General features: G+C 51.6%; 1 protein-coding gene across 2 annotated transcripts in view; it reads right to left on the bottom strand.

Moving 5' to 3' along the window:
- Nucleotides 1-15,614, bottom strand: part of WSCD2 (WSC domain containing 2) — a 117,102-nt gene extending 101,488 nt beyond the window's left edge. For both annotated transcript variants that reach the window (XM_018061077.1, XM_018061076.1), the window contains exon 1: nucleotides 15,154-15,614. The gene's annotated coding sequence lies outside the window, so the exon portion shown is untranslated. The remainder of the gene's footprint in view (nucleotides 1-15,153) is intronic.

The following is an 18,076-nucleotide window of genomic DNA, read 5'->3' as shown; positions in this document are numbered from 1 at the left end:
TTTCCAACCCAGAGATTGAAACAGAGTCTCCTGCATTGCAGGTGGGATCTTGACCATCTCAGCCACCAGGGGAGCCCTCTCAAGCTCCAAGGACAAACACAAATCATGGTATTTCTGCTCTCTAGCTAAGGTTCAGGTTCAAGAGCAGGGCCCAGGACCACCCTCCTATCTGCACAGAAACGGAGGTCAGGATGGCCAGAAAAGATCTGGGGCAGTAAGTCTGCTGACCCAGTTCTCCTGGATGGGTGGCCAGCCCCTCCCCAGGGCCGGGCACTCAGCTGCCCCACCACGGAGCCCCAGTCCTCATTCTGAGCCCGGCCCCAGCCGTGTTATCTGACCCTCCATCCAGGACAGCTGATGCCCTGTCTTTCGGCAGCTTGCAAAACTAGAAACTTGAAAATGCTTCTCAGGTTTTGTTTTTCTCCTTCTTTCCTAGTTTCTTTCTTTTTCTTCTTCTTCTGGGGCCATCAACCCTCACCCCATGCTTATCAAGGTCTGAGAAAAAGGGGATAATTGTGTTCTCCGGCCAGGTGGCCTCCATGCCAAAACAGAAAGCTACTGGGTTGTTTTTACACGTGTAAATTTGGAGTCCTGGGGGCTTATAGCATAGAGAGGCACACCCCATGCCACTGAAAGTAGAGAAACCTTTGCTTAAACAGGATGACAGAGATGTTCTCTGCGCATAAACCAAGGCAGTGTGGTCTAGGTGGCATTTCCCCCAGAGAGGAAATTATCTGCAGTGGGTATAGGGGGTCTTTCCATGAGACCTATGACCCACAGACAAAAGAAAGCACAAAACAAAGAGGTACGATTTGATGAGTTATTGCAAAGTGAACACACACCCATGTAACCACCTTCCAGGGCCAGAAACGAAAGCTAGCTCCCCAAAGCCCCCTCTGTGCTCCTTTCTAATCACCCCTCCCTCCTTCCTCACCCACGGTTGTGACTGTCCTGACGATTTCTTCCTCGTTTCTCTTTATAATATTTTCACCTAAGCATGCATGCGTTCCTAAACTCTATAGCTTAGTTTCTATTCTGAGCTTTGTGTAATTCATATTGTACAGTATATGCCCTTTTGGGCTTCCCAGGTGGTGCAAGTGGTAAAGAATCTGCCAATGCAGGAGATATAATAGAAGTGAGTTTGATCCCTGGGTCGGGAAGATCCCCTGGAGGAGGGCATGGCAACCCACTCTAGTGTTCTTGCCTGGTAAATCCCATGGACAGAGGAGCCTGGTAGGCTACAGTTCATGGGGATCAGAAACAGCTGGACACAACTGAGTGACTTAGCGGGCATGCACGCACATCTGTCCTTTTGTGTCTGGATTTTTTTGCTAGGCATTATTTGTGGCATGAAGCTGTAGCCAGTCCATTTTCACTGCTGTGTACTATTCCATGTTATGATGGGACCTCATTTTACTTATCTATTCTACCATAATGGACACTCGGGTAGTTTCTGGCTTCTCATGCTTACGAATACTACGTGTATAAAAAGAACATATATCCTCGTTTCTATTGAGTCTATATCCCAAAGTACAATAGCAGATTAGAGGATGTATGTAATGTTGCACAGCAGTTTTTCAAAGCAGCTGTACTAATTCATACTCCTACCAGCAGTATCTGAGGGTCCTAAGGGCTCTTTTTAAGTTTTGCTCTAAATATATGGCAGGCTTGGAGTATGGGTGTGGGAAGAGATCTAACTGACTCCCCAAGTGGGCAGTTCTGGCAGAGCTGACACAGGTTAGTTAAATCATCACACAGCACTGGACTCACAAACCCTGGAGGAAAGAGGTGGATCTGGGGAGGCAGGCAATGGAAGAGATCTGATCTGGCCCAGGGGAACGCCACAGGAGTTCTCAGAAAGCACGCTTCACCCAAGACCCAAAGGTGCAGTTGCAATTAACCAGGTAAAGAAGGTTGGAGGCGGAGAGGGGCCCATGCCGGGCAGATAGCACAGCATCTGCAAAGGCCCTGAGGCTGGAAGGGAGCAACATGAGTCTAAGGAGCTGAGGAAACAAAGGCCCAGAGAGGCCCAGAAAGTCTCCTGAGGTGACGCAGCAAGTTAGCAGCAGAGCTGGGTCTAGAGCCCGTTGCTAAGGGGCCCTTGGTGCCCATGAGTTTCTGTGAATGCAGCTGGTTCCCGTAGAAGGTAGTGCCCCTCTCAAGAGCCAGGGCTGCCAGATGAAGGCACGCTAGAGTTCAAGTCTGAGCTCTGGCATCCCCTAGCTGTGTGACCTTGGGCAGATCCCTTCTCCTCTCAGAGCCTCAGTGTCCTCATTTATAAATAAGGAGAATGATATAAGGCCACAAGCTTCAGGGCTGCTGTGAGCCAAAAAGGTCCATATAGTCAAAGCTATCATTTTTCCAGTAGTCATGTACGAATGTAAGAGTTGGACCAGAAAGAAGGCTGAGTGCCAAAGAACTGATGGTTTCAGACTGTGGTGCTGGAGAAGACTCTTGAGAGTCCCTTGGACACAGCAAGGAGATCAAACCAGTCAATCCTAAAGGAAATCAACCCTGAATATTCATCGGAAGGACTGATGCTGCAGCTGAAGCTCCATTACTTTGGCCACATGATGCAAAGAAGCCAACTCATTGGAAAAGACTCTGATGTTGGGAAAGATGACGGGAGGAGAAGGGGGCGACAGAGGATGAGAGGGTTGGATGGCATCACCGACTTAACGGACATGAGTTTGAGTGAACTCCGGGAGATGGTGATGGACAGGGAGGCCTGATGTGCTGCAGTCCATGGGGTCGCAAAGAGTGACATGACTGAGTGACTGGACAGCAACCCATGCTTGGAGAGAGCCTTCCACGGAGAGGGTGTTAAACACAGACAAGCGTGTCTCTCATTTTCCCAGGTCACTGGGGCTGGAGTTGCACAGGAGGAGCTGAGGTTGGTGAGTGCCTGCCGTGTGACCGACCCCTCCTTAGGAGGCGGGAGCTCTGAGGACCCCCCCAGGTTGCAGAAGAGAAAACCAAGGCTCAGAGAGGCGGAGTGACTTGCCCTCTGTCACACAGCAGGAAGAGGGATAGGAAAGCCAGGATCCAACCCTCCCTCACATAGAGGGATGCGGCTGAATTACCTTCACAGCCTCTGCAGAGAAAGTTTTATCCCAGGAAATCAATAGAGTGAAGCAGGAAATCAGAGAGAACATTAATAATCTCAGGCAGCAAAATGAACTGCTTCTAAGCGGCCGTTCGCACTGAAGACATCCGTGGAGCCTGTTACAAATGGTGTGGCTCAGAATGAAAAGGAACTTCTGTGGGGACATCCAGGGGGACGCTGAAGGCGGGCAGCACACGACTCGATTCTGGAACAATGGGCTGGCGTGTCTTCCGAGGGCATCCCCAACACCAGCTCTCTGTGGTTCAGACAGAACAGGCTCCATGTCCCCCGTGTCGGGGAGACCTGGGTTTACAACAGAGGTCCAGCTGAGCCCACAGACACGCCTGTTTGCTCTGTCCTGTGTTTCAAAATTGCCTGAATTGGGTGACCAACATTTACAAGCAGGTAGAGGCTGTGCATAACACCTTAAAGACCGTTGAGAGGCATGGGGAGACAGCTGGGTGGGAGTGGGTGCTCCCTGTAGCTGGTCCCCCAGGTTTCTGGTTCATCACTGCCCCTCCTAGGGGACCTGCCTGCCCCCGGCAGCATCTGTCACCCCTCCCTGCGTCCTTTGAGCCATCACCAGCTTTTAGCCAGTGAAGTGATCCATGACATGTGGTTTGTTAGGGAATGATGGCTTTTGGCAATCAAAACTGGAGGGGAATGGACAGGCCCAAGACTCCCAGGGGCCAGTGGGGTGCCAAGGCTGAGTCATCTGGTCATGCGCGTCTCCCATCACCCTCAGTACTCACAGAGCCCCTCCCTGGCCTATATTATCACAGGTCAATAACAGCACAGAAGTAGTCGGAATAGCACTGACTGTGTACACGGCATGCTGGGCTCAGCGCTAAGCACCTTGCATGATCAATATCATTTAATCTTCACCTCACAGCAACCCTCTGAGGTGACAACAGTAGAAAGGTCATTTTAGTGCGACCAGCATTTACTTCCTTTGCTCAGGTTAACTGGGTCTTGATTATCCTTTGGGGACCCATCCTGCTTCTGCTATTGGTCTTTGTGATTCAGGAAACCACAAGAGCTGATTCACAGCCTCCCCACCCAAGGAAGGTCCAAGGTGGCCATATGACCTCAATCTGACTGAGCAGTATAGTCATTTTCTCTGATTTCAGGAAACCTGCTGCTGCTGCTAAGTCGCTTTCACTTTCAGGAAACCTACAAACTCTCAATTCCAGGACTAGTGGGAGGAGGGCTTGCAGCTGACACTATGTAATTATGGAGTTACTGGTAGGCATTTGTGCAAAGATGAAGATAGCCAGAGCCACTGGAGAAGGAAAGCCCTCCACCAAGGAAAAGGAGAGTCAAGAGATCGGGAGGGGGAGAAAAGAGACACACTGGGAGGGAGGGAGAGAGAGCAAGTGAGAGAATGACCTGTGATGCTATCAAACTCCTGGATCAAGCCAACTCTGAAGCTAGTTGCCAGTTACATGAAGCTATACAGTCCTCATTTGCCTGAGAATAAGAGTGTAATGATATTTAAGTTGGACTTTCTGTCAGTTACAACCAGAAGGATCCAACGAATATAACTACCATCATTATTTCCACTTTACATATGAGTAGTGGGAAGCTAGGGCTTCCCAGGTGGTGCTAAAGAACTCATCTTCCAATGCAGTAGGCATAAGAGACCCAGGTTCAATCCCTGGGTCAGGAAGATCCCCTGGAGGAGGGCATGGCGACCCACTCCAGTATTCTTGCCTGGAGAATCCTACGGACAGAGGAGCCTGGTGGGCTACAGTCTAAGGGGTCCCAGAATCAGACAAGACTGAAGCGACTTAGCATGCATGTACACAGTTAGAAGCTAATTGAAATGAATTACCTGAGGTCACACAGCTGTGAATTCGGAGCGCTTGGATTCAAGCAACTTTTGCCCTGAACCTGAAGCTGTTAGGTCAGAACTCTCGGTCTTTTATCCGGAGAAGGCAGCGGCACCCACTCCAGTACTCTCGCCTGGAAAATCCCATGGGCGGAGGAGCCTGGTGGGCTGCAGTCCATGGGGTCGTGAAGAGTTGGACACGACTGAATGACTTCACTTTCACTTTTCACTTTCCTGCATTGGAGAAGGAAATGGCAACCCACTCCAGTGTTCTTGCCTGGAGAATCCCAGGGACGGGGGAGCCTGGTCTGCTGCCGTCTATGGGGTTGCACAGGGTTGGACACGACTGAAGCAACTTAGCAGCAGCAGCTGTCTTTTATAGGGCTGTCTCTCTCTCTCTCTCTCTAGGGGACAAGAGTTGGGAATTTTAGAAGCATCCTATGTGTGGAGCAGCTGGTACACTCTGGTGATTTGGGGGAGGCCAGGAAGGGCTGAGGAGAGGCTGCATCAAAATGAAACATATAATTATTATTTAAATCAGTTCAGATACAGAAGGAGAAAAGTCAGAGCTTTCTGTGGCATTCCCCCCCCCATGCTGTTTTTAATTCTATCTTATCAGAACACAGCTGGGATTTGTTTTTCAAAAGGAAAAACTCCTTTAATTAAAAAAACAAAAATTCTCTGATAAAAGTGAAAAGAGCCCACAGGCCTTCAGGTGACAATGGAAGGGAGACAGGGCATTTTAGCAACTTGAAGCAGATTAAAAAACTAATTTGTTGACTCTTTTTTGCCAAGCCTACCTCTCCCCTGGAAAGCTGTGTGTTTTGCATAATGAAGCTGAAATCCTGAAATCGCTGCAGCAGGCCCAGCTCCCTCTTTGTGGGCATTTCAATGGGCTCCCACCTCACGTGGCGGTGCAGTTTCTTCTTATTGCTCTGGCTGGGGTTTAATAGAATCATTTCACTCCCTTTACTTAAAATCTGTCCAGGGCCTCCCACTGCTGGAAGGATAAAGAGCAGAGCGGTTACAGGGCTGGCCAGGCCCTGAGAATGGTCCACTTGGCTGCGTGCCAGCTCTTTCCTAGTCGGGAAGTGCATCCGTGTCCTTGATTCATGCCGCTGTCCTCACCTCAGGGCCTTTGCATGTGCTGGCTCTGCCATCTTCCCAGCCTTTTCCACCTGGTCAATCCTCTTTGTCCTTCAGAGCCAGGCTCTGTTTTTTTTCTCTCTCTCAAGGAAGTCTTCTATTTCAGAGGCCCTAAATTCTAGCAGTTACTTCAAGTTGTAATTATATGCAGGTTGGGGTCTTGTTTTTCTCCTCACTTTCTCCACAAGGTCTGGCATACAGTAGGTGCTCAATAAAAATCTGTCGAATAGACCAGTGGGTGAACCTTGATGAAAGGGAGTGCATGGTGCCAGCATGCCACGGGTTCCTCAACACCTCAGGTCTTCCCTTTGCTGCGTGCAAAGCCCCAGTCCACATTCTCCCAGCTTGTTTTCACACTCTCCTTGCACACCCACTTTTGGGTGTGCATAGTGCTCTGGGGGGTGAGACCATGTTGTATGGGGAAGAGAACATGGGCTCTAGGGTCAGATCTTTGGTTCCAATCTTAGCCTCTCCAGACTTTAGGAAAAAAATTTTTTTTAATTTATTTCTTCATTTTTGGCTGCACTGGGTCTTCATTGCTACGCCCAGGCCTTCTCTATCTCAGGGCATGGGTTTCTGCTTGCAGCGGCTCCTCCTGTTGCGCAGCATGGGCTTTAGCGTGCATGGACTCAGTAGCTGTGGCCCATGGGCTTAACTGCCCTCAGCATGAGGAATCTTTCCAGACCAGGGACTGAACCCGGGTCCCCTGCATTCGCAGGTGGATTCCCATCCACTGGACCACCAGGGAAGTCCTCTCTAGACTTTTACTTATTTACTTCGTTTTCATCCTGCCAAAATCTGTTGTTGTTGTTGTTGTTCAGCCATGTCTGACTCTTTGCCACCCCATAGACTGCAGCACGCCAGGCTTCCCTGTCCTTCACTGTCTCCCGGAGTTGGCTCAGACTTGTATCCATTAAGTCGGCGATGTCATACACAACATAAAATTTCCTACAGTAACCATTTTAAGTGTGCAGTTCAGTGGTGTTAAGGACATTCACAGCATCATGCAACCGTCACCACCGTCCATCTCTAGAACAGTCATGTTCCCAAACGGAAACTCGATCCCGTTAAACACCAACTCCCCATTTCTCCCCTCCCCCAGCCCCCGGAGACTACCATTCTACTTCCTGTCTCTCTGAATCTGACTACTTTAATAAAGTCAAAGTGGAACAATGCAGTGTTTGTCCTATTGTGTCTGGCTTATTTCACTTAGCATAAACATCCTTGAGGTTCATCCTTGTTGTGGTGTGTGTTAGAATTTTGCTCCGCTTTAAGACTAAATAATATTCCACAGCATGGATGGAGCCTACTTTATTCCATGTCAATGGACACTTGGGTTGCTTCCACCTGTCTGCCTTTGTGAATAAAGATGCTGTGAACGTGCCTATACTCCTTACCTGAGAAAGAGGGTAAAAGAGCATTTTCCTTGGAGGGATGTTGTAAGGATCAATGAGTGTGCCCTGCACAGGGCGCATTTCCTGGCACATCAAAAGCACCCGTATTGTTCAGGGACCAGCGGGTAACAGCTCACCCCAGTGGGGTGACCAAGCACACTTACAATGGAGGGCAGAGTGTAGAGAAGCCACCAGGGGTGGGTGGGGAATGCAGCACCCAGGGCCTGGCAGCGGAGCAAGACCATGCCCACCCCCAGGCCAGAAGGGGTAGGGGAGGAAGGCTCCTCGACGCAGAAGACCCCGACAGGGGCTGTTAGAAGACACCACCTCCACACCTGCTGTGTTTTCCTCACTGAACTCATCACTATTTAAATTTAAGCTGTTCAGTTATTTATTTATGCATTTCTGTTCTGACTCCCATTCCTGGAATCAACCCCCCAGGACAGCAGGGCCTCTGTCTGTTTGCTCAACACTTCATCTTCAGGACCTAGACAGACCTAGGTACATGGTCGATGCCCAGGAAATACTCAAGCCTGGTGCACGTAAGCACTCAATAAATATGTATTGAATCAATGAACGGGGAATGATTCATTTGTTTTTTTTTTCCACCGTGGTATCCAAATAAAGAAAAAGAAGTGAAAATGTTAGTTGCTCAGTTGTGGCTGACTCTTTGACCCCATGGACTGTAGCCTGCCAGGTTCCTCTGTCCATGGGATTCTCCAGGCAAGAATGCTGGCGTGGGTTGCCATGCTCTCTCGGTCGGGATCTTCCTGACCCAGGGATCAAACCGTCTGAGCCATCAGGGAAGCCTGGGAGCCAAATAACTACTCCCCAAAGATATCCGTGTCCTAATTCCTTGAACCTAAGGTGATGTTGCCCTACATAGTAAAAGGGGCTTTGCAGATACGAGTAAGTTAAAGATCTTGAGATGGGAAGATTATCTTGGATTATCTGAGGGGGCCCAATGCCATCTAATAAGGTGGTGGTGGTGGTTTAGCCGCTAACTCGTGTCTGACTCTTGCGACCCCAGGGACTGTAGCCTGCCAGGCTCCTCTGTCCGTGGGGTTTTCCAGGCAAGAGTACTGGAGTGGATTGCCATTTCCTTCTCCAGGGGAACTTCCTGACCCAGGAATCAAACCCGGGTCTCCTGCACTGCATGCAGATTCTTTACGGACTGAGCTACGAGAGAAGCGCATCTAATAAGGGAGGCAGGGAACTCAGAAGTCAGAGATGGAGACATGACCATGCAGGCGGAGGTCAGAGTGACGTGGGGCTACCAGCCTCGGAATGTGGGCAGCCTCCAGGCCATAGCAAAGGCATGGAATGTTCCTCCCTTTGAGAGTCCAGTAGGAACAGAGCCCTGCTGACCCATTCTAGGTTTCTAATCCCTAGCAATGAGGATAAGTTCACGTTGTTTTAAGTCCGTGTACTTGTGGTCATCTGTTGCAGCAGCAATAAGAAATGAATACGCTCACATGCGAAAGCAGCGTGGGATCTAAGGGACTGTGGCCCTGTCACAGGTCAGGATGGAGAAGGCCCAGGTTCCGACCTCAGCTCTGTCACCAACCCTGTGCAACCTCGGCCAAAGTCCCCTTTCACAATGCCCAGGGCTGACGGGCTGAGCTTACTTAGTAAATACTCATCACAACTCTGGGAGAAGGCACTGTCTTTATCATTGCCATATTACAGATGAGCAAACTGAGGCACATGCCGTCCTTATGTTATTTCCTAAGTCCATGGGGTTCGCACAGAGTCGGACACGACGGAGCAACTTCGCTTTCACTTTTCACTTTCATGCATTGGAGAAGGAAATGGCAACCCACTCCAGTGTTCTTGCCTGGAGAATCCCAGGGACAAGGGAGCCTGGTGGGCTGCCATCTATGGGGTCGCACAGAGTCGGACACGACTGAAGCGACTTAGCAGCAGCAGCAGCAGCAGCAAGGTGGTACACTGAAGCTTCTGTCCTCAACCCGAGACTCAAGAAATGTGGGTCTCAGATAGTAATAGGGAAGCTGGGCTGGACTCCAGTTTAATCTGCCTCCAGAACCCAGGGCCTCCTGCTTCCTCCCCAAACTGTAGGGTCTTCAAGGACAGAATTGGGGTCTGCCATTTCTGTATCTTCAGGGCCCAGGACAAAGTACGACTCTTAGCAGACTCTGAGCAAATGCTGAGCATCAGCAGATCTTGACATTCAATATAGAACGAACACGTGAATGAGAGAATGAACAGGTCTCCCCTCAACCAAAGAGACACTTCTCATGTCTGTGATCTAATTCATTCCTGCCCACCTAACCTCCAGGTGAGCCAACGTGAAGGCCAAGTGTGTGCTTGCTTCCCAAGAATGGCAAACACGCCTGCCAGCATTGGGGAGGCAAGACGACGTCGTGGTTAAAGGCATGGTCTCTGACATGTGGTGATCTGCATGCAAATCCCGGCAATGCCTCTCCTGAGTTGTCAGTTCATCTCTCTGAGCCTCACAGGTTATACCAGAAGTCATAACAGAAATATCTCAGAGAGCAGTTGTAAGTATGATGAGACATACATATATATGTATATGTGTATATGTGTGTATGTATATAGAAAACCTCTGGCATGGTATCTGGTAAGCACTCCATAAGCATTAGCTGCTATTATTATTATTAACACTGCTGATGTTGGGATGAGCAGAGATCCAGGTAGGAATGGGGTATCCATGGAGAGAAGTACACGGTATACCTCTGAATGAGTACCAGGGGTCCCACAGGAGCAGGAAATACAGACCACTGGCAACTGCATCAGTTCCCGACAATCACAATAATGGAACAAACAACCAGAAAGGCCCAGCAATATACGGATTTAAGGAGTTGATCTGTTAGTGGCAAGCTGGAGCATGGCTGAGCTAGACTCTTCGCTGAGGTTTGGGCTAAGGGTAGTTCAACATGTGTCCGTTCTGGGGCCAGGCTAGGGGGAGGGGGCAGCTACCTTGGTGGAGCGCCTCTCCCAGCCATGGTAGAAACATGTAAGGCCCCTGGACACCTAAGCTTGGAAAGGACACGCTATCACTTCCACCGATGGCCAGAGGAAAACACAAACCCAAACCCGAAGTGAAGGATGAGGAGCACAGACCCTGCCTGCCTCTTGAGTGGGAAGAACAGCCATGTCTCATGGCTAAGGGCATGGATACAGGGAGGAGGGAGGAATTGGGGCCAGGGATGTGTTTTCCCCAACAACCAAACACTAGGCAAACCTCAGAAAGGGTCCTCACACTGCCCTGGCCTGCTCGCCTCACCAGCTTCTGCAGCCCCTGTGCCATCAACTCCTGGTCAAAACCTGGAAGACCCCAGCAGCAACACTGGCAGTCTGTGGGGACCCCCAACCTCACCTTCCCAACATCTGGACCTGCTCCCGGGAGCCATTAATCTCGGGCAATTTCTTTCCTCTCTTGATTTGTTTATTTAAGGAAAACAAGTTGCTCTTAATTAGAAACACTGCTGTCGAAATGTTCATTGCATCCTAGGCTGCCTATGTTCAGACCTTCTGCCTAAAATTATACCTGCGCTCTGAACATCTGTGAGTCTGCTCGGTGAGTGGCCTAAGTGCAGGCTTCTGGCGGGGGAGACGTGGGTTGTCCTGGGGGCTGAGGGAGCCGGGGGAGCAGAGGAAGACACAGCTTCAGAGCAAAGGCACTTGGGAAAATGAACATCCAACACCCCAACACTCTGCTCAGAGCTGGCACCACCGATCGCTGAATCAACACTCGGCAGGTACACACTCGAGCACAGTGCAGACGTGCAGAGCACACAGAAGAGGAGCCTTTAAAGGCTCAGAGACGTGCTCTGTTAGGACGCTCTCAGCAGTGTTTACAGTGCCCTCAACACCTTATCCGCCCTGTGGACACCGAGTCTCACCTGCACAGATGCACGTGTTCAGACACACACACACACACATGCGACACACACAGAAGTTACTTTGCCCCACAGACAGGCAAACACATGAAACACACATCCTACACCCAGGGACAGGTGAAAAGACACAAGGCCCCATCCTAGGCACACACATTCGGAAACTTGCGCACACACAGGAGACACGCACAAACACCACACTGCAACATCCAGAAACACATTCAGAGACACCTCACGTGCACACTGAGACACACTCAAATGGACACAGCAACACAAACCCAATAGCAACACTAAGAAACACACACATATACACAGAGACACAACTAAGCACAATGCTTCACGCAGGGGCACACACCCAGAAACACACGTGTACACACACAGATGACTGAGTTCACACTGCAAAACACACAGGTACACATCCATAGAAACGCACACATACGCAGAGACACAGCCAAATGTGCCCTCTCTCACTCTCAGACACACGCGCTCAGAACCTCACGCATGCACACGGAGACACTCACAGAGGCTGCACCACGGCAGACAGGCACATTCACACAAAGGATGAGGAGTGTGCAGTGCTGTACACACGCACGCGCAGAGACACAAAGGTGCGTCGAGAAACATGGAGACGCAACTGTGAGTTTACACTCACGTCACTGCACACAGGCGCGTACATGCACACACACGCAGGTGCCCACAGATGCCCACACAGACAACATGCACATGTGCCCTGGCCACCCCACATAGCTCCTTAAACACAGAGACTGGCACACAGACCCTCACGACACATGTGTGCATCTGATCACACACACACAACTGCTTAACACTCACAGTTGCTTATGCATACCCACACTCACACTGCCTCACACAGGCGCATGCACACACACACAAATGCCTAAGTCCATGGACAGGCAATCTCATGAGTGCACACTCATACGGACACTAGTCTCGCATGTGCCCACACATGCTCCAGGGTTTTATGTAACTCATACTCACATGAGCACACGTATGCATACTACAGGAGAACGTATACAGAGGCACACGTTCACACACATGTGTCTATACAGACACACACGTCCTATTCCACCAGGAAAGCAAACTGTTGGTTTCCTGAATCCTGGAAGTCGAGCCCGCAGATGAGAGCTAACACACGGTGGAGCTGCTCCCACTCCAGGCCCGGCTACATGCCTGTCAACTCGCTCCGTGTTGGCCAAGACGAGGTCTGTCTTCCCTGCGGAGGTTTTAGCACGGACCCAGAGCTTCCCTGGAGGCTCAGACGGTAAAGAATCCGCCTGTAATGCGGGAGACCTGGGTTCAGTCCCTAGGTTGGGAAGATCCTCTAGAGGAGGGCACAGCAACCCACTCCAGTATACTTGCCTGGAGAATCCCCATGGACAGAGAAGCCTGGCGGGCTACAGTCCAGGGGGTCGCAAAAGGTCGGACACGACTGAGCGACTGAGCACAGCACAGGGGTTACCTAGTACAGGGAGGGATGTAGATATCCCAAGCCTTGGAACCATTCAGAAAGAAATGACTGGCTAATTGACAGCCTTCCTCCACAATCTCAGCCACCTGCCCACACACACACATACGCAAGACACTTTCCCGGCGTGGCTGTTCCTGCAGGGAACAGCAGCCTCGCCTGATCAGACAGCCTCAGCAGATGGAGGGCTGCCCAGATATACTGAACTTCTCTGCCCTGCATCCCTCCACAGCTGCAAAGTTGGAGCCATGGAGACAGCTTACCTCTACCTCCTGTTGTCATGGTGACGCAGCAGCTGGATGCATCCAGTGCTCCTAGACCGCCTGGGGCTCCCCACCAGGAGCTGCTGGTCCAGAAGTGCTTTTATGAGGAAGGAGCGAGTAGTGGGGAGGGAGCGGGGGCGGGGGGGGGAGACTGCAGGTGTCAGATGATCCGAGAGAACAAGGGCCCTGCTCCCCAGCCAAGGATCAGTCACCTGGTGCTCAGGGCCAGCCTCCCTGGGGACAACAGCACCCAGAGGCCCGTGCGCAAGACTCAAAACAGACAGCCTTGCTGCTGCACTCGTGCAGCCCCAGCCTCACCAGGTGCACCAAGCACCTCCCACGCACTGTCTCGGCTATCAGCTCCTCACTGTACTACGGAGGGACCGGGGTTCAGAGGGCGAAGTGATGGGTCAGACTCAGGTGTGCCTCAGTCCTAGACCTGTTATACACTATGTTACACCACCTGCTGGGATTTGGAGGATTTCATCTCTGACAGTCACTCAGGGCTGTACGAATGTGTGGATCTCTGAGGATATAGGAAATCTCTTCCTTTTTACAGGAGCAGCAACTGGAGCTCAGAGAGGTCGAGTGACTTGCCCAAACTCACATAGCAGATTGATGGCCCACTTGACATTCAACCTCTTGACCCGAAGACGGGGTTTCCCCAGGACATCAAATACCAGCCTCTGACACCCTCGAAGCATCCCCGGGTCCTGGCAGCCTAGAGAAGCAGCTGGTAGCCTGCCTGGCCCCAAGTCAGAATCCCAAGCAACAGCAGCAGATCCTCAGACTCCCACCTTATGCCTCAAGCACTGTCCTGGAACCACGCAGCAATGTTGTTCCCTAGAGGCAGACACCAGGTCTGCCACGGGGCCAGGGGAATACATCCATTAGGTCCGTTAGGTCACGAACAGAAGCACTTTCACTGCCTGCCTCACGGACCAACTAGTTCATGGAGATGACCCCGGCCCCAGGCTGGAACCCTAGGGAGTAAAGCAAGACTCCATCTTGGGGGCTGTGACAACAGGAATGGCTCCAAAAATGACCCCTGGAGACCAGGTGGCCTCTTTGGAGCATGTTTTTCCTTAAGAGGAAAAAAACGATCTGGCCAAGCTCATGAGCTATGTGCTGGGCTCTGCAGAGCCTCGAAGGGCCTGAGGTGTGACAGACCACCCACAACCTCAGAGTTGAGGATGACAGTGCCAGGAGTCCCCATCCAAATGTCCATTCCAACCTCTTTTCTGCTGAAGTTTGCACCTCGCCAGGCTCCGATCTGAATGGTCTCATTGAGCAGCTCAGGAAACTTCTCCCAAATTTTTAGCTCATCTAAGGAGCTGCAAGGAACGGGAGCTGATCCCCTGTCTCTAGCGTCTCTGCCAGCGAGGTGATTCGGCTCCAGCGATGACGCTTGGGGCTGCTGGAAGGGCTTGGATGGGGGTGATCTGTCCGGACAGGTCCCCCTGCTTCCCTCTACACACACATACACACACACATATGCACGCACGCACGCACCAGAATGGACATAAGCAAGACTGCAAAGCACTCTACACAGAATTCATCACCCAGGCAGCCCTGGCTTCTTCTCCAGATGATGGGGAATCTCGTTTACCAGAGTATTACCCCCAACAAGGACCCTGTAAAGTCAACTTGAAAATACGTCCAGCTCCTTCTCCCTCAGAACTCTAACTGGCCAAGAAGGGGGTGATTCATGAATCAAATGAAGGGGGCCCGTTGCCTTCCCCCCGGTCCAGGTCAGCTGAGAAGCCCTAGACGTCCTATCTTGGGAACCGAGGGGGTGCCTGGAGGAAGGACAAAGGATAAGCCAGCACGTCCAACCCTCTGCGGGAGGAGAGAAAGTTTGTCATCCACCCAGGGCCGGGCTGTCACCACTGGGGATTCTTTACTCACCTGGCTCTGGACACTGAACCCCAGGCTCCAGGCAGCATCTGGAATCGGCAGCCCAGGTGGGGGACAGATACCCTTTGCAGCAGCTCTATGCCCTCTCCCTAAGGCCCCCCTGCTAGCAGGACCAGGCCCCTTTGCCCTTACCTGTGGGTCTCAGTCACTTGCAAACTCTGCCAACGGAGCCCAGCCAGCGCCCGGGGTCTCTCTCTGCGACTCTCGCGTACCGCTTGGCGCACCCGCTCTGTGGGCGCCTTCCCAGCTGCCAGCTGCTGCAGTGGCATCCAGGAAAGGGAGACTGGATTTTCTTTCTCGCCGCCCAGTCTCCTCCCGGCGGCCCGGGGGGCTATTTCTTCGGGTCTGGTGCAAGGGGCATCCTCCGCGCCTCCAGCGGGAAAGTGGAAGAGTGTGCGTCCTGGATTGCAGCAGCGGCGACAGCGGTGGCCGGGGACGAGGAGGCGGTGGCGACGCCAGCCGGTGAGCCGAGGAGGCGGGCGGAGGCGAGAGGAAGTGCAAACGGGGCTCCTGCGAGCCTGGCGCTCGGGCGGGCTGGCGGGCGGGCGGCACTGCGGGTGCCCCGCGCCAAGGCGAGGCCCCGCGCAGGCACCCGCCCGGGGATGCCCGGGCCCGCTGCGCGCTGGGCGCGGGCTGCGGCTGAGCGCGGGGCTCCGGCCGCCTCGCCTCCCTCTCTCTCGCTGCCTCCCTCCCTGCCTCGCTCGCTCCCCCGGACTTCACGTCTCTGGAGCCCGAGCTCCCAGCGCCGCTGCCGCCGCCGCCGCCGCCGCCAGCAGCACGCCTCAGCCCGGCGCGCTCCTCGCGCGGAGCCACAGCACTGCCTACCGCTTAACTCCTTGCATGCCACCTGGCCCTCCCGCAGCCTCCCGGGGAGCTGGGCAGGCCCGGTGCCAGGCCTGCTGCGGCCCTGGGAAAGGGCCTCAGCCTCTAAGCCTCAGTTTCCCCATCCGTAAAATGGGCTCGAAAGACGCACGTCCTAGAATTGTCTGGAGAATTAACTGAGACGATTGTGGGACGAGCCAAGATCCCTGACATTGCGTAAGCGCTGATAAACGGCAGCGGATTTGTTGTTGCTGCTGCTGGTTTTGTTCAGGAGGCTTGCCACAGTGCCTCATTAATGGTAACCCCCCCCACCAATAAAGGGCACTCTGGGGTTTTGGGGGGGTGGGGGCGGGTGTTTAGTTTCTTGTTTTACAAGCTACACAGGCAGTAAGTTTAAGCTGTGTGACCTCTGTCTGATCACTCACCCTCTCTGAGCCTGTTTCAGAATTTCCCTTCGGAGCTCTGTGACCTTGGACAAGTTTCCACCCTGAATCCCTGTAATCTCCTCTGTAAAGTGAGATGGTAGGTAATGCCCCCCTTCAAAGGATCTCCACTGAAACTCTGGGAAAGGAGCCCACCTAAAGGAAGGGTCACTGCTGGGGGAGTGCCTCCTAAGTGCCACGTACTTCCGCACATATGAAGCCCTTGAAAACAAGCCTCCAAGGCTGCTAGTTCCATTTTCATTTTTCAGATGAGAGAACTGGGGCCAACAGAGGTTAAGAGACTCGGCTAGCTTAGCACAGCTAGAAAGGAGCAGAGCTGGGATTGGTACTCTGGAATTTCTGACTCCAAAACCATTGTCTGTTTAAGCTTGGAACTCAAGGAGAGGCTTTAAAGTGACCCTTTGCAGACTCATCTTCATTTAAACTAACAAGAAGAATTCATTCCTGCATTTCTTCTTTATCGGAGCAATCATTTCCCCAACTATAAAATTAATTCTCATCTAATGTACATAATTCAGAAAATACTAAATAAAAAGAAGAAAAGCAAATCAACTCCATTCTTATCACCCAGAGATGATGATTTTTAACATCTTGGTGTAGTTCCTTCCAGTCTTTTTTCTATACCTACATGTAAAAGCATGTAGAATCATCCATTCTGTATCAGGAGATGGGTAGGGCTTGGCAAATGCAACTCATAAATCCTTTGTGAAGGCTGAGCCCCCAGTTTCACAAAGAAAAAGACATGTAAATGCTCGATCAATGGCAGCTGCTGCTCTTTATTAGAAAGAAGTGATCTGAATGATACTAACACCAGTTGCTGAGAATTGCTGAGTCCTTACTAAGCAATAAGCACCATTTCTGTTAATTCTTTACAAACACCTTAAGGGATACATCTTGGAGTTGGTTCATTAGAAGATGAAAGACTGGAAAGATGGTTCATTTAACGGTGAAGACTCAGAAAACTGAGGCCCAGAAAGGTGAGGTCAGTTGTTCAAAGGCACACAGCAAATTCATGGCAGAGCTGGAATTAGAACTCCAGCTCATCTGCCCACCCCACCCCAGTCTCCAGCATGATTACAAATGGCAGATCCTCTGTGCCTTTCCCATGCCATCCTCTTCCCACCGCAACTCACAGCCCTCTTGCTCTATCTCGGGGACAACTCTCCTCCAGGGAGCAATCCAGGGACTGACACCTGGTCACGGAGCCCGTTGCAGGGTCTGAGAAGTGTGCGACTGACCTCTGGCCACTTCCAGTCCACCTCCACCAAATCCCACTTCTCCCCGCCCCTCTGTCATGCCCCTCAGTGGGCTTCTCACAAAGCGGAAGAAGCCGCAGGTGAAGCTCAAGGGCTAGGCAAGTGTTCTTGGGTTGGTCCCTCACCCCTTGGAGTCACCGCTTCATTATCCATGAAAGGACTAATGTCTTCCCTGCTTGCTTCTTAGGGTTTGGGGAAAATAACAGACTGGAAAGCACTTTGAGAGTGGCAAAATTGTCATATATAATGGTGATGTTATAACCATCACTGCCATCATCATCCAAGCATTTAAGGACAGAGTACCCTGGTTGTGCAGTGTTGAAAAGTGGGAGCCCTGGAGACAAGCTTGTTCTTCCCATATGGATGACCCCTCACAATGTATTGAAAGAATGATCTTTCCCCCACTGCCCTGTGGGCCCACTTGTGTCGCAAAACATATGTTCCCCACATGCGTGTAGGCAGGTTCAGGGCTTTTCATTCAGTTCTGTTGGTCGACTTGGTTATGTTTATATCACTATTGCACGGTCTCAATTA

Source organism: Capra hircus, chromosome 17, assembly GCF_001704415.2.
Source record: "Capra hircus breed San Clemente chromosome 17, ASM170441v1, whole genome shotgun sequence".
Classification (NCBI taxonomy): Eukaryota; Metazoa; Chordata; class Mammalia; order Artiodactyla; family Bovidae; genus Capra; species Capra hircus.
Note: the sequence above shows the minus strand (reverse complement) of the source record. Positions and strands in the feature narration are given on the sequence as shown.